This window comes from Mustela erminea, chromosome 3, assembly GCF_009829155.1.
Source record: "Mustela erminea isolate mMusErm1 chromosome 3, mMusErm1.Pri, whole genome shotgun sequence".
Classification (NCBI taxonomy): Eukaryota; Metazoa; Chordata; class Mammalia; order Carnivora; family Mustelidae; genus Mustela; species Mustela erminea.
Window position 1 is genome coordinate 161,419,606 of NC_045616.1, and position 13,646 is coordinate 161,433,251.

A 13,646-nucleotide genomic window follows, 5' to 3' on the forward strand; every position below is an offset into this window, starting at 1 on the left:
TCATCTCTTGTCTTTCTTTTCTACCAGACTTCACCTTGCCCTTGACCCCAGGCAGACACAACCATCACCCCTGATCACCAGCTCCCAGGCCTTTTGCATCTTTCAATGATAACATTTGTCACAGGGTATTTTTAATATTTAATTACTTGTCTGTCTCTTTGCAGGACCTGAATAAGGTACATGCCTTGCTCAGCAATCTCCTGTTACAGGGTAGGCATTCAACAAAGATTATTGGCGAAAAAAATCAAGAAGAGAGGAAAAGATAAAACAGAGGTGATCCTGCTGGTAAAGTTCATGTATTTTCATCGACAATTTAAGTAAAAAATTAAATAAACACATCCTAGGCTTACATTTTAATACTTGGGTAGGGAATGTTTCCATTTCCTGGTATCATGAATGTTTCCTTCAAAGCATCCCATCGCTACCTCTCTGAATATTCCAGAGTCACAAATATTCTCAACTCAAAAGTTATCAACTCCACGGTTGAGAACTCTATGACTGATTTTTCTCATGATAATATCATTGATCCCTCATTACCGAGGGCATGCCATAATGTGGTGGGTACACGAAATCCTCGTGAGAATAATGTGCTCACTCCTGGAAATGTCAGAGTGTGACACCCATGAGAGAAGGCTTGATCCCACGTTATGCCCTGAGCACTGAGAGTAGACATTAGGACAATAAATTGCTGAATGGATGCCATGCTGATGTGGAACTGAGGACTAAAGAAGGCAGGTCCCCATCTGTCCCCACACATGGAGGCACCCCCCGACCCTCTGGTCCCATGGCTCTAAGCCCACGGTTAATGACAGGAACTCCTTCAAAACAGCCGTGCACATCAGCCCCTCAGAACCTCCCGTGGTGCCAAGTCCTACGTCTACCTCTAACTCTTGCTTCTTGTAGGTCTCAAGGTTCTTTTCACTCTTGAAAGTGGCTCTCCATGTCACTCAGACTTTACCCTTGAAACTGCCTTGCTAAAGTGAAACTTTTCAATACCTCTATCAAAGAAATTAGAATGGCTTATTAATACTCATTCCAAACTCTGGTTAAAAAAAAAAAAAAACCCAAAAACTAAAACCCATAGGCTAATCAAGAGCCCCCATTCTCATAAATAAAGGCAATATAACATCCATCTTCATATACTTTTTTAAAAGACTTTATTTATTTAAGAGAGAAAGAGCAAGTGAGAGAGAGAGAGCGCGCACCAGTGGGAGCAGAAGCAGAGGGAGGAGGAGCAGGAGCCGCGGACCTCCCTCTGAGTGGGGAGTGCACCGTGGGGCTCGATCTCAAAGTCCTGGGATGACGACCTGAGCGGAAAACAGGTGCTTACCTCACCGAGCCACCCTGGGGTCCCTACCCTTTTATATTCTTTAAGATTCTCTTCTTGGGGCACCTGGGTGGCTCAGTTGTTAAGTGTCTGCCTTCAGCTTAGGTCATCATCCCAGGGTCCCGGGATCGAACCCCACATGGAGCTCCCTTGTCTATGAGAAGCCCGTTTCTCCCTCTCCCACTTCCTTTGCTTGTGCTCCCTCTCCCTCTGTCTCTCCCTCTGTCAAATAAATAAATAAAATCTTTAAAAAATAAAAATAAAGATAAAATTCTCTTCTTTGGCAATCATGAAGGGAAAAGATCCCAGTCCTTGTAAGAAGGTGTTCTAAACGTATCTACCCGCTGCAGAAGTGTGTGCACAGAAGCAGAGTCCTCTGTACAAACTGTTGCACTTGTATGAACAGTGACTTGAAGGAGAACGTGCATCTCAGCGAGGAGACACCCGTGGCACTCTGCTTACTGGACGCATGGTTAATAAACTTCTCAAAAACAATTTTACCGAAGTTCTGCCGCGTATGTACATGATGGCCTTACATGTAAGTAGTCCAGGCCATGTGAGTCTCATAACCTGTTTCAGCAAGCAGGAGACAAACATTTTGAACGCACACCTGCAATTCATATGACTGCACGCTTACGAATAAGGGCTCTGGGGTGATGACTTATGTTTGCATTTTATCTTCTCTGAAGTTGACATTCAACTTTCCGTCAACGGTGTCATGTCATCACTGCAGGCCTGGATGGAGATCGGACACTTCGGAACAGAATTTGCGCTTGCTACTTTTCCTAATCTGGGAGCCCCATCAGCTTTAAACCACTTGGAGATGAATTCTCTTCCTGAGGGTCTTTGGACTTCACTGGCAATGTGGATTCCAACTAAGAGTGCATGTGTATGTCAGCGTGAGGTGCAAATTCTTAGAGAAGATTTTGGAATATTTTTCTGCCGTTGGCCGATTTGAGATCTGCAAGTTTCCTCCCCGTCCCTCGCTGGGTTCTGGTTCTGTTTTCGTTAATCCTCGCTGACGTCCTGACTGTTGGATCACCCCGCTCTAGACAGGTCTCCTGTAAGAGTGTCCATGTTGCTATTTTTTCTTACTAGCACATGAAACTAAGATACATCTTGCAGAGCAACATGGCTTAGATGTAGTGTAAAAGAATACATGTGCCCCCCTGTTTGCTTTAAATTAGCTCACGAATGGAACGTCATTAAGCACAGATCTGTATCTCAGTAGTTCCCGAAAGTTAAGTGAATCCCACTGCCCGAGAATCTTTGTCGGAAACCCCACTCCCATCGAATCTCAGTTGTGTATTCTAACTTTTGCTTTGTTTCTCTGTTTTCTATTAAGCCTGGATGGCCTGCAGCGAGTTTATCAGTGATACCTACGGCATTGCAGTCCTGGGTGTAGCAGTCCTGGGTGGGGAGTAGAGTCAAGCTGGCTGGTTAGTCGGTGAGATGAACAGGTGACGGGACGGGTCATGGGACAGTTCCTGGCGGGTGGACGGATGGAATCAACGGAGACAGAATACATCGGGATAAAGGAGCGTTCTCTCCGCAAGAGATGGGGGACTAATAGGCTAATGTTCTCTGCATCTTGTCACTCTGCCCCCCAAAGCAGGGAGATTCACTTTGTGCAGCCCAAACACCTTTTGATCACGGAGAGCAGGACAAGTGAGTCATATCCTGCATCAAGAATCAGCCCTTTGCCTGCTGCCATTTGGGCTTTCAAAGAGAAGGAGGTACCGACACGCCGCTGAAACAGCATTCAGCAGAAACTATGACATTAGTCCTTTAACCTCCCTTCTTCTCCCACTCATGTTCCTTTATGGGAAGGAACCATCTCAAGCCCCTGTTCTAAGGTCTCTCCGCATTGCATAGTTCCAACTCAAGAAACTCGTGCGCTAGCTGGGGGCACCTGGCCACAAGGTCAGCACAAACAGGCGCCATGGGATCAGGGTTCCACGGCCCCACCATCCCCAGAGGCCATTGCTGGGACCCAGAAGTGAGAGATGTTGCCCGGACGTGGAAGGCTGAGAAACGAGAAGGGGACAGAGGACAAAGAGCACTTGAAGACCATGTTGGACCTGAAACGGCTTCGTGGAACTTAAACATTTACACTTAAAATAACATTTGAAGGAGGATAGCTAGTCGTTACTATATTCAGACTAAATGTCTGATTTTTAAAAATCATTCTCACATTGGGGCCTACAAAATGGAAATTAAGGTGAGCTGTATAGAGCAGGAGGCGAAGCGGAGAGAGCGCGCCAGCCTATGGAAAGTCCACATAAAACTTAAAATGTTAACATGACTTCTTTCACCTCAGGTGAATTTATAAATGAAACTTTTTTTTTTCTTTTTTAAGGCTACAAATTCATTAGCGTATTCTTGCGAACGACCAATTCAATTCAAAGGATTTTTAATAATTCTGGTAACTCTAATCTGAACCATTATTTCTAATTTCTTAATATGAAACTAGAAATATCGGTGACCTAATAAGTTTTACAGCATTGCACACAACTTTCTTTATGGAGCTTACGCCATTATGTAATATGTTATAAAGCAAGTTGAATGTTGTAAAACTCATTATTTTTTTTTCTCTTAGCTAAAGTGCATGATAGCCAAAAATTTAAGTGGAAAGCTATTAAAGTTCCAGAAATCCCAACCTTACATGTTTGGTTTTTTTTTTAAATGTTCCATGTTGCTTTTTTGGTGCTTTGTGTCCCAGGTACCGACGCCGGGTCTACTGAAAGGGAGTATCTTTAATGCTACGGAGTAAGGCTCCCATGGAATCTTGGCTCTTCTAAATCTTTTTCTGTGTTATTTTTCCCACTTTTGTTAAGACAATTATAAATTGAATGAAACAATCAGAACTGAAAATTATAAAGAATCATTCAAAAGAAAAAGGAACTTGAACAGTAGAAAGAATCATTTCTCGTTGACGAGAGTGTTATGATCACCCTAAGCTTCAAGCCCAAATGAATCTCCTTCTCCTAAAAGACCCCTGTCCATGGGACGGGAAAGAAAGACTTGCTTACCTGTTAAGGTTTGCTGTTGCTCTAGCAGGGCCCTTGCTGGCAGAGCTCTGTGAATGGGTCTGGACTAGATTTGGCTCCCTATAGTTGAAGACGTGAATTAAACAATGTTATCTTTGACCCGATGGGCCAGGAGCACGACTGGGTGTCTTCGCCATACTCCTGGGTATGTTTCAAACTGGTAAATGAGAAGTAATGGCGAACACAGAGAGTAAAGGTGAAGGGGAAACATCTCTCTATAAGCAGAAGTGGTCTTCTCCCAGTCCCTCGCCAGAGGGTCACTTTAAGCCCATTTCTGCTCCCACAGATGGAGTGGAGGGCTTTTCAAACGTGTTAAAACAAAGGATTTTTTTTTTTTTTTTTTTTTTTTGTTTGCTGTCTTCTTTTCCTTCGTTACAGTTTTTGCTCAGCTTGGTATTATTGCTTAGTCGGTTTCCATAAGTCGGAAGTATGCTTGCAGACTAATCTTTCTTAGTGCAATTTTTACAGTGTAGAAAAAGTCTCAGAATAGGAAAAATTTCTGTTGACGAAATTCCAAGTAGTGAACTAGGAACAACAGCCGGTACTTACATTGAATTTCTGGAAATGTGACCACATGCGGACGTCAATTTAGAATCTATAGGGATACAGTCTTCAATTCTTTGACTTTAATGATCACGTTGTATTGCCAAAGGATCACATACCTTGTGGCAGAGACTTTTAGCTTCCAATATCCACTTTCCCCTTTGCCCTTAGTAATTTCACACTCTGATGTTCGCTAGGCTCTTGGCTCCCCACCACAAATACTACATTTCCCAGCACACGTCGCAAATAGATGTGGCCATGTGACTAAATTCTGGCCAGTGGACTATTCAGAAGTTATGATGCATCTTCTGTTCGTGTCTTGAAGACGAGCATGTCCTATTCCCCTCCTTCCCCTACTCTCCGTCCACTCTGCTCTTCCTGCTGGATGCAAAGAGGAAGTAATGGCTGGAATTCAGCAGCCATCTGGAACCCTGAGACGTGTTCATAACGAAGCCATGGAGGACTCAGCAGCCTTGAACTAGTGACCTATAACATTCTCAAATAGGAAGGAGAAAACCCTACTTTCTTTTAGCTACTTTATGTTTTTTTCTTCTATTACTTACACTTAAGCTTATCCTAACATGTACAGTGACCAGAGACTAATAACATCATCACTTACCCATCAATCTATTCAGAAAACTTAATGAGAGAAAAAAAAAAATGAAAATCTTTAGCAAAATGCCTGGCATAGACTAGGTTCTCTGGACATAGCAGTGAAATAGTTTATTGAATACTTCCAAAAACATGTTAATTCAGTAAAAACAGAATCAAAATCACTATTTAAATAAAAAGAGAATCAGCCTGAAAGACCTTGTCGGGCACAATCTAAATAAGTACCCATTAGTGTTAGTTTGGAATTCCAAAATATGCTGTGAGTTCATAGGGGTTAGGGTGATTTAGGAAAAGAGAAAAAAAAGAATCAACTGGTCTGTGTGATAGTCTTCCATAGTCACCTAACAGCTCCGTTGGACTTTCTTGTCCCTGGCCAAGTTCATGTCTTCTTGGTGTTGTAGGTGCGGATCTTCCCCCCGGAGTAAGCATGGGAGGTTGCAACACTCTGGGGCCAAAGATTCTCAACAGCTCATCGTTGTTCAAGAGCAGTCCCTAATTCCAGGTGAGTCAAGGGGGGAAACAAACAAACAAACAAACAAAAACTTCTGGAAGCAGTCCAGGTATACTAAAAATATTTTAGGCCAAAGGAATATATCTGTAAGTGGAAGCAAACAAGCTCTGTCTTAATCACGGTTGTGACATAGGCATCTTTCGCTGATGACATAACAATTGGGGATATTCCGCTCAGCAAGGAAAAGCAGCCTGCCATGGGGGTTCATCATTCCTTTCACAGGCATCAGTTGAGTATGTACTGTGTGTCTGGACTGTGAGGTGGACTGACACAGTCAGAAGGAAGCGAGACAGAGAACGCCGTTCCCCCCACGGAGTAAACATTCTACGGGGAGAAAGACAGTAAGAGCAAAACAAAACAAGAAAATACGCCCCAAACACCAATACCATTGTTGGGAAGGAATAGAGATATGTTTCGTGTATTGGCTGTCGATAGTTCTAGTTGTCATTACTTTTTATGTATCTGGGAATTCGTTACCAGAAGTGGTGGAAGCCTGGCTATCCTTCCTTTGTGGTCAGTATCTTGAATCCACGAAATTCAAAGCTCAGCTGTGGACCTATGTGTCCATGTCCCTGAATTCTGATGCACGAGGAGGCAGATGGCTTGTTGAAGTTACGGAAACCGGAAGGCATGGACGCTCTACCATATAATCCTCGATGCTTCCACGCCATTCTCTTCTCTCCAGACACAACAAGCATGAAATGCTTTTGTTTTCCGAGAATTTGGTTTTCATAATGCTTGTGAGTTCTGGAGTCTGCTTCCCGCCATGCTGTTCTCATCAGTGGGGAAGGAGCATTTTTACAACTTGGTCCCTGCTTGCCCCCAGTTAGGACTTCCTAAGAACAATCACATTCTCAAATCTTAAGATTGCTGAAGGTTCTCCCAGGGCTACCCAAATGAAGAGTTCCCAGAGGTCTTCGTCTCTCCTATAGCAAGAGGACTAGAGCTGAGCAGAACACCAGTGAATTACCTAGAAACTGAGCTGCCATGGCTAGTGGGGTCCTGGTCCATGGGGTAGATGGAATCACTTCAGGATCCCCAGTGTGTTCTGTGCCGGTTGGGTGTGTTTTTACCAAGGTCACACCTTCATGTGACTGGCCTGCAGCTGAAGATTCAGAAAGCCAAGCCCTCATCCCTACTCCCCCCGGCCCCGGTTCCATAGCACAGCCCCACCCTCGGCCGTGCTTCTGACTTCTGATCCCATGGATTAGTTGTCTGAGTCGGAATGAGTAGACGCCGTCCGTTTCCAAATGGCCGCCAATCACACCTCCGAAGGCAGTGTATGAGGTTCCGGACACTCCCCGTGCTCACAGACCCGTGTGGATTTGTAGTCTGTGATAAACATGGTGCTGCTTAGGTAGTGCTCTGTCCTTATAATTCTGATCTGTCCTTCCTCTATGACTAACCAGATTGAACCTTTTCATATATTTCAGAGCCCTTCCATGATTATTTAAGCTCCTTATCCTTCTGGAGTGAGGGTCTCTGTCTTGGTCCTAGTGAAGTGAAGACGTTGTATGTGAGACCTCAACAAATACGTGTATCTCAGATGTGTTCTCTCGCTCGGCGGCTGCCTTCCCCTCCTCTTCACAACATCCTTTGAGGAACAGAAGTGTGTTTCATTTGCATCAGGGTTCCCAGCTGCAAAATGAAGAGATCAATATGTGCTTGTTTCGAATGCTCTAAATATGACAGCAGTTCATCTTCGAATCCTTATAACATACTTTGGGATACTTTTTAAGAAAAATCCACAAAATAAATGAAGATTTTTCTTAACCAGAATCACACATTTTTTAACTGGGTCCTGCTTTTTTTTGTTGTTTGTTTGTTTGTTTGTTTCTTTTTTTGCCATTGGGTCTCCAAGATCTCTCTCGTCATACCTCTCCTGACGCCTTACTCAGATGCCCTCTTTCTGTTGTTGGTGCTGAAGTAAGGAGGGTTATGTGGGCTGTTTTCCATCCTAAAATAATGCAGAACATGTCTAATGTGTGAAGTACGGCGAGGCTATTTTATGTGGTAAGTACAGGACTCAGAACTACCCCAGTCCTCCGTACGATACATCTCGTTGTTGTTGTTTAAGTTATTTAGTTACCTACATAAATCAGAGCATAGGCGTTATTTGTCTCTTGAGTAAGTTTTATCATAAACTCTTAAGAGCAGATGCATGGCAAAGGGCGATTTAACATTTGTTTTGACTCTTGCAGACTCTCAGCAGGTTCAAGAATCTGAAAATATTTTTTAGAACTTTTCTGAAGGTAAAAAAAGAAAGCAACTTTTATAGCTCTGCAAAACAGGATTCCTTGCCTACTAGGAAACCTTCTTAAAACCCTCCTGCAGTTTCCATAAAACACTTTATTTAGCTGCTCTTTGCATTTTCAATACAGTTGATCTTCAGGGACATAATTTATTTGCATAAAATACATTTTTCTCTTAAATTGTGTTTTATATATTGTGTTTTATACAATTTTACAAGATGTTCTTGTGTAGATCTTTAACTTCATATATTCTTGTACAAATTTATCAGTGCTTTGAATGTGAATAATTTCTAGTTTTTCCATGTCGAGAAAAATCTGGGGGGACGAACCAGGCACGGACGAACCATGTAAGAGATTTGTGTGTGATCCAGTGGAATATGGGCAACATACTTCTATTTCTTCGTAATCGTGGGTCTGAAAGACATGTGCCTTGTGGTGGCATTGTGTCCGACGTTAGAAGAACACCATGCAAGGAAATTGTCCTTCTGTTTTCCTTGAGGCTTTTTGCAGCTCGGAGAGAGAACCTTCCTCTGAGTGCCTGCATTGTTCCAAGCGGAGCTTCAGTGGGGCTTCTGGAATCTCTGTCAGCAGTTCCAACTCAGATCATATAAACAAAACATTATTGTTGGTATTCTCTGAGCAACAGGATGGGAAGGTTCAAAGGACAATGCTGATCTTTTGCTTCATTTAATTCTCTAGGTGTGCTTTCTCTGACAAGTCTGCATTATTTCTATTATTTTAAATGCATTATTAAAGATCAGAGTAACTCCTTATAGTCATTATATAAGAACATTTGTTGCTCAGGGCCCTTAGCAGAACTGCAAGTATGTAACATTCCAGAGATGCAAGAGTTATGCTGGGGAGCTATTTATTTGAATTGCATACTTGAGATGCAGGCAGACGTAGCCATGATTGAAGCCACTCAGTGAAACTCCATTAAATACTTCTTTCAACAGGTTGGAAGTTGCTAGAAGGAGCCCTAAGGGTGTATTAGGGAGTTAGGTGGCTGTCCTCCAGCAGAGCGAGGTGACCGTGGGGCTCCAGGACCGTCCGTGTCCCTGGAATCCGAAGTCACCTCTCCTTCTATATTTCCGCCATCCCTGGAAGGGGAGCCCCTAGCTACACACACACAAGCGTAAATACTATCCAAAGTGCAGGGGAGCCTGGCTGAGGGCCATGACCCTCTTGGAAAAGCATCTGATAGGAAGACACAACGCCCCTTCCGTGGTCAGGTGAAGACCCGCCCGGCAGTGTCGGGGTAACGGGCAGCAAATGTCCTGCCCGTGTGCTGTGATGGGAGCCTGTGCCTTCCCCGCGCCTGGCAGCCGGTCCCGGAGTAAGGACGGTCCCCCAGGCTAGTCCATTCTGAAGGGTCAGCGTGGAGAGGAGGTCAATGCATGTGGCAACTTTTTCCATCGGAAGGAGACAGAACAAAAGTGTCTGCGACAAGTCAGAATTTTTTCACATTTCCACAGGACATGCCTGTGTATCCCTGCTTTGTGCCTTGACTTGAAAAAGGCTCTTCTTCTCTGAAGGGAAGCCCACGAACACAAAAGGAGCCTCCTGGTGTCCCTGCACAGCCACCTACGCTGCTCAGTACTGACACTTGGGCTCGTAGACACCAGCTTTGGATTGGGCTCAGGGGCTGGGATGGAGAGAATGGATAGAGAGGCCGTTTTATTTATACATTTCATGTGACATATAAATATAAAATATCATGGAGAGATATATATATATATATATTCATAACGTTGAGTGCAATAAGTCCATCAGAGAAAGAAAAATACTGTAGGATTTCACTCGTATGTGGAATTAAAAAAAAATGAACAAAATAAAAAAGAGACAAACACAAACAAAACCAGACTCTTAAATACAGAGAAAAAACTGGTAGTTGCCAGGTTGGGGCGGGGGGCAGGGGAAGGAGCGCACTTACCCTGATGAGCGCAGGGAAGCATGGAGGTGTCCAACCACCGCATTGCACACCCGCAGCTAAGATCGTACTCTATGCTAGTTACACTGGAATAAATGCATATATGCCTCAACTGCAGGTGTATTGATACGGAATATGTATAATGTTGCAGCCTCCTTTCCCAATCTGCCTCCCCCTCCTCGTCCGGACCCGCTGGTTCTGAGCCGGGCAGCCACTCCGCAAAGGTCAGCTCTTGGCCGCAGCAGCGGGAAGCCCAGCTCTCCCGCCGAGGCCTCCTCCACTCGCGCCTCCCCTCTGCTGACAGGGACCACCGCAGCCAGCGCCGACAGCAGGCCTGACTGCAGGGTCACTGGGAGCTGGCCCCTCCTCGGTCGGCTCGGCGCACAGCCCCCCGCCAGCCCCCGGCGGGCCGGGTTCACCGCGCACAAGCACGGAGACCCAGCGGCGCTTCTGTGGGTATCCCCGGAGGAAGGCTCTGGAGAGCTGGGTCCTGGCTGGGGAGCGGCGGTGCCAGGGAGGCTGCGAGCCGGGAATGCGGGCGCCGGCCTGGAGGGGGCGCGCGCGCTCCACGGCCCCCGGCCCCGCTCCGGCCCCGCTCCGGCCCGGCTCCGGCCCCGCTCCGGCCCCGCTCCGGCCCCGCTCCGGCCCCGCTCCGGCCCCGCTCCGGCCCCGCGCAGGGCTCCCGCTGCCAGGTGTCTGCAGCCCTGGAGAAGGAGCATCTCCGCGGTGCGCGCTGTGACAGCGCGAGCCTCGGCCTTCGCGGGGAGAGAGCGCGTCCGGGAGGAGGGGGCGCGCCGCGGGCCGCGTCCGTGCATCCCCGCGGGGCAGAGGGTGAGGGGGTGTCCTCCCCCGGGACCCCCGTGCTGGCAGCAGGTGCAGCCCGGACTCACCGCCTGGCCTCCTGCGCCACGGAGGAGGAGGGTGCACGGTTCCTGGAATGCACTAGTGGTTGAACGGACAGACGGACAAGGGCCCGGCCTCCATGATGTCTGACGGCCAAGAGGGGGTTTGCTGGGCCCCCGTGCAAAACGGCGAAGCCGGGTTCCGGGGCAGGCGGCGGGTGCCACGGGACAGAGAGCACGGTGTGCCCAGGGTGGGAGGTGGATGTAAGCGCTCACTAGGAGGCTGGAAGTCTACAGGCCCATAAATAATTCACCGTTGGAACCTGCATTCCGCACAGAGCCGCATGTGGTTCCAGAATCTGCCTTGCATCAGGCCCTGATGGCCCAGAGGGGTGCCGGGCTGACACGCAGGGCACTCCTTCCTTCTGGTGCTTCCAGACCAGCAGGGCATCTTTGCAAAGTCTTTGTTTAAGGGAACTATGGAAATGCACAATTGAATGTTTTGTCATGGGCGTGTAGAATTGAAACCTATTTGAAGACATGATTGAAATACAGTATTTTCAAAACTCCGTGTTGGGCCCCGTCCCTTCCCCATGATGATTATAGGAAATATTTGTGACTGGGTCTGCGCCATCTCTTTGGTGAGCCTCACACACAGAAGCAAGTTTACCCATCCCTCAATGGGGCGAAAGACCCTTTTGGAATGATTTCTGAAGGTGGTTGTCAAAACATGTCTCCTTTTTCAGTTTTTAAACAAAGATGATCCCGGAGGCTGGGAGCAGGAGCAGGGAGTGTAGGGCAGGATGGAGACATCAGGGACCTACGTAAGTCCCTCAGAACCCAGGGGAGAAACCCAAACACTTCATGCCAGACTGCCGCTCCGGAAGAGAGGATATCTGGCCAACTACTGATGGGAATGAAGGTATTGAACAAGCCCCCAAATCCTTCGCTGCGCCTACATGTGGGACCCGATGTCCCTGAGTTCTGTCCCAGCCTGGCTAACGCCATAACCCCCCTCTGCTCCGTGGAGACCTCAGGCTGTCTACAGGGAGACTCTTCCTGAAGGTCCGCACTCAGCCTTGATCCGTGCAGGCCAGCTGGGGGTCTGGAGTGCCATTCCGAGGCCTTCTCGCTGCTTCCCAAAGACAGGTCTCTGCGGAGAAATGACCCTGTGGCAGAAGGAGCGTGTTTGGGCCATAAAGTGCACCGACCGCAGCAGAGACTCAGCCCGGGCCTCCCCGTAGCAGCTCCCAGTCCGAAGCCTGCCAGTGGGGTGCTTCCCTGTGGGCAGAGAAGAGGGTCCGCCCCGCCTCTGTGGTCTCCAGAGAGAAGGTCCGAGGCCTCGGGAAGCCTGGGGCGTGAGCTCTTCACGTGCGCGCCGCGGCTCCAGACGCTAAGAAAGTGAAGAAAGCCTTTGTCCGCTCTCCGCTGACCTCACGAGTCCGAAGAGATAGTGGTCAGAAGAGAAGGAAGGAATAGCGGTGAATCTGTCTGCGGGACGGAGCACTGGAGCAAAGGCCCGTTTCATTACGACTCTCGAACCAACTGTACTGTTGAGAAAAAGAATGTTCACAAAGTGTCTCCCTATAGGGCGGGGATGAGAGGCCGCGCCCAAGGAAATGGGTGTGAATCGCTGTGACCCGCATCCAGCGATGAGGGACACTCGGCGAAGAACCAGGAATAGTTATTCTCACAGAGTGTTTCCAGGTACTACTGATGACACTGATCCAGAATGAGCCTTGAAACTCGGTTTACGAGGAAAGCGAATAGTAAGAACCCCTTGACCTGCTCCTTCCCATCAGCTCTCCGGGACGCCTCTGAGTGAGTGCCGAAAAGGAATGAAGGTGAAAAATATTGGGGAATCGCCTGTGGAGGTCATCGGGTTACACCCCGACTCTGCTTTACTACGGCAGGGTCAGAAACCCCTCATGTGGATGACCCTGCCGAGTTGAGGGAGGCGTGAGCACAGCCGAACCCTGCGTGTATAAGGCTTCGTGGCTGAATTCTGATGTTGCGGAGTTCGCAGCTGCAGGTTTCATTGGCCCTAATCAGCAGAAATAGGATTCTCTGCCCAGTGGCCGAGCTCCGTCAAAGAAAGTGACCCCTTTACTGTGTCTAATCGACAAATTGACACTTGAACGAAATGCCCGCGCCTGGAAAAGTTTCTTTATACTTTCCATAATCTACAGAATCATCGATTCTAAGGAGACTCTCTACATCATACTGACATTCTTTCCTCAACCTAATGGCTTGTTTGATTATCTTGGAGGTGTCTCGGTGGGACGCTGTGATGTTAACCCTCTGTGGTCATGGAGCCCATCGCTGAATCAGGTGCCGGTCTATAAGGAGAACGCTACTTACGTCAATGGAAAGTGGTTTTGGTAAAGTGTTACTAGAAATGTAATCTGATTTTTGATGGGAATTCACATAGTGCCAGATGTCAACCATGACATGAGCAGTAAGATACCACCCGTTTGAGATATATCCCATCATTACATAATCCACGAAATTGTTTGTAAACTTTAGATTTCATGCAGAATCTTCAAATACACGTGTCCCTATGCTCCTTAAAAACTAGT

The 13,646-nt window shown here is 47.1% G+C and overlaps 1 long non-coding RNA gene across 3 annotated transcripts; it reads right to left on the reverse strand.

The window, feature by feature from the left end:
- Window positions 1-1,274: 1,274 nt before the first annotated feature.
- Window positions 1,275-10,729, reverse strand: LOC116587107. 3 transcript variants are annotated; one of them, XR_004284326.1, is made up of 3 exons: window positions 4,360-4,765; window positions 2,711-2,814; window positions 1,275-1,307 (listed from the first exon to the last, which is right to left on the reverse strand). It is a non-coding gene; the product is annotated as an uncharacterized LOC116587107 (long non-coding RNA). The 3 variants fall into 3 exon arrangements; XR_004284327.1 differs by having other exon boundaries at window positions 1,287-1,307; window positions 2,707-2,814; window positions 4,360-4,767; XR_004284328.1 differs by lacking the exon at window positions 1,275-1,307 and adding an exon at window positions 10,229-10,729 and having other exon boundaries at window positions 1,756-2,814; window positions 4,360-4,437.
- Between the last annotated feature and the right edge of the window lie 2,917 nt (window positions 10,730-13,646).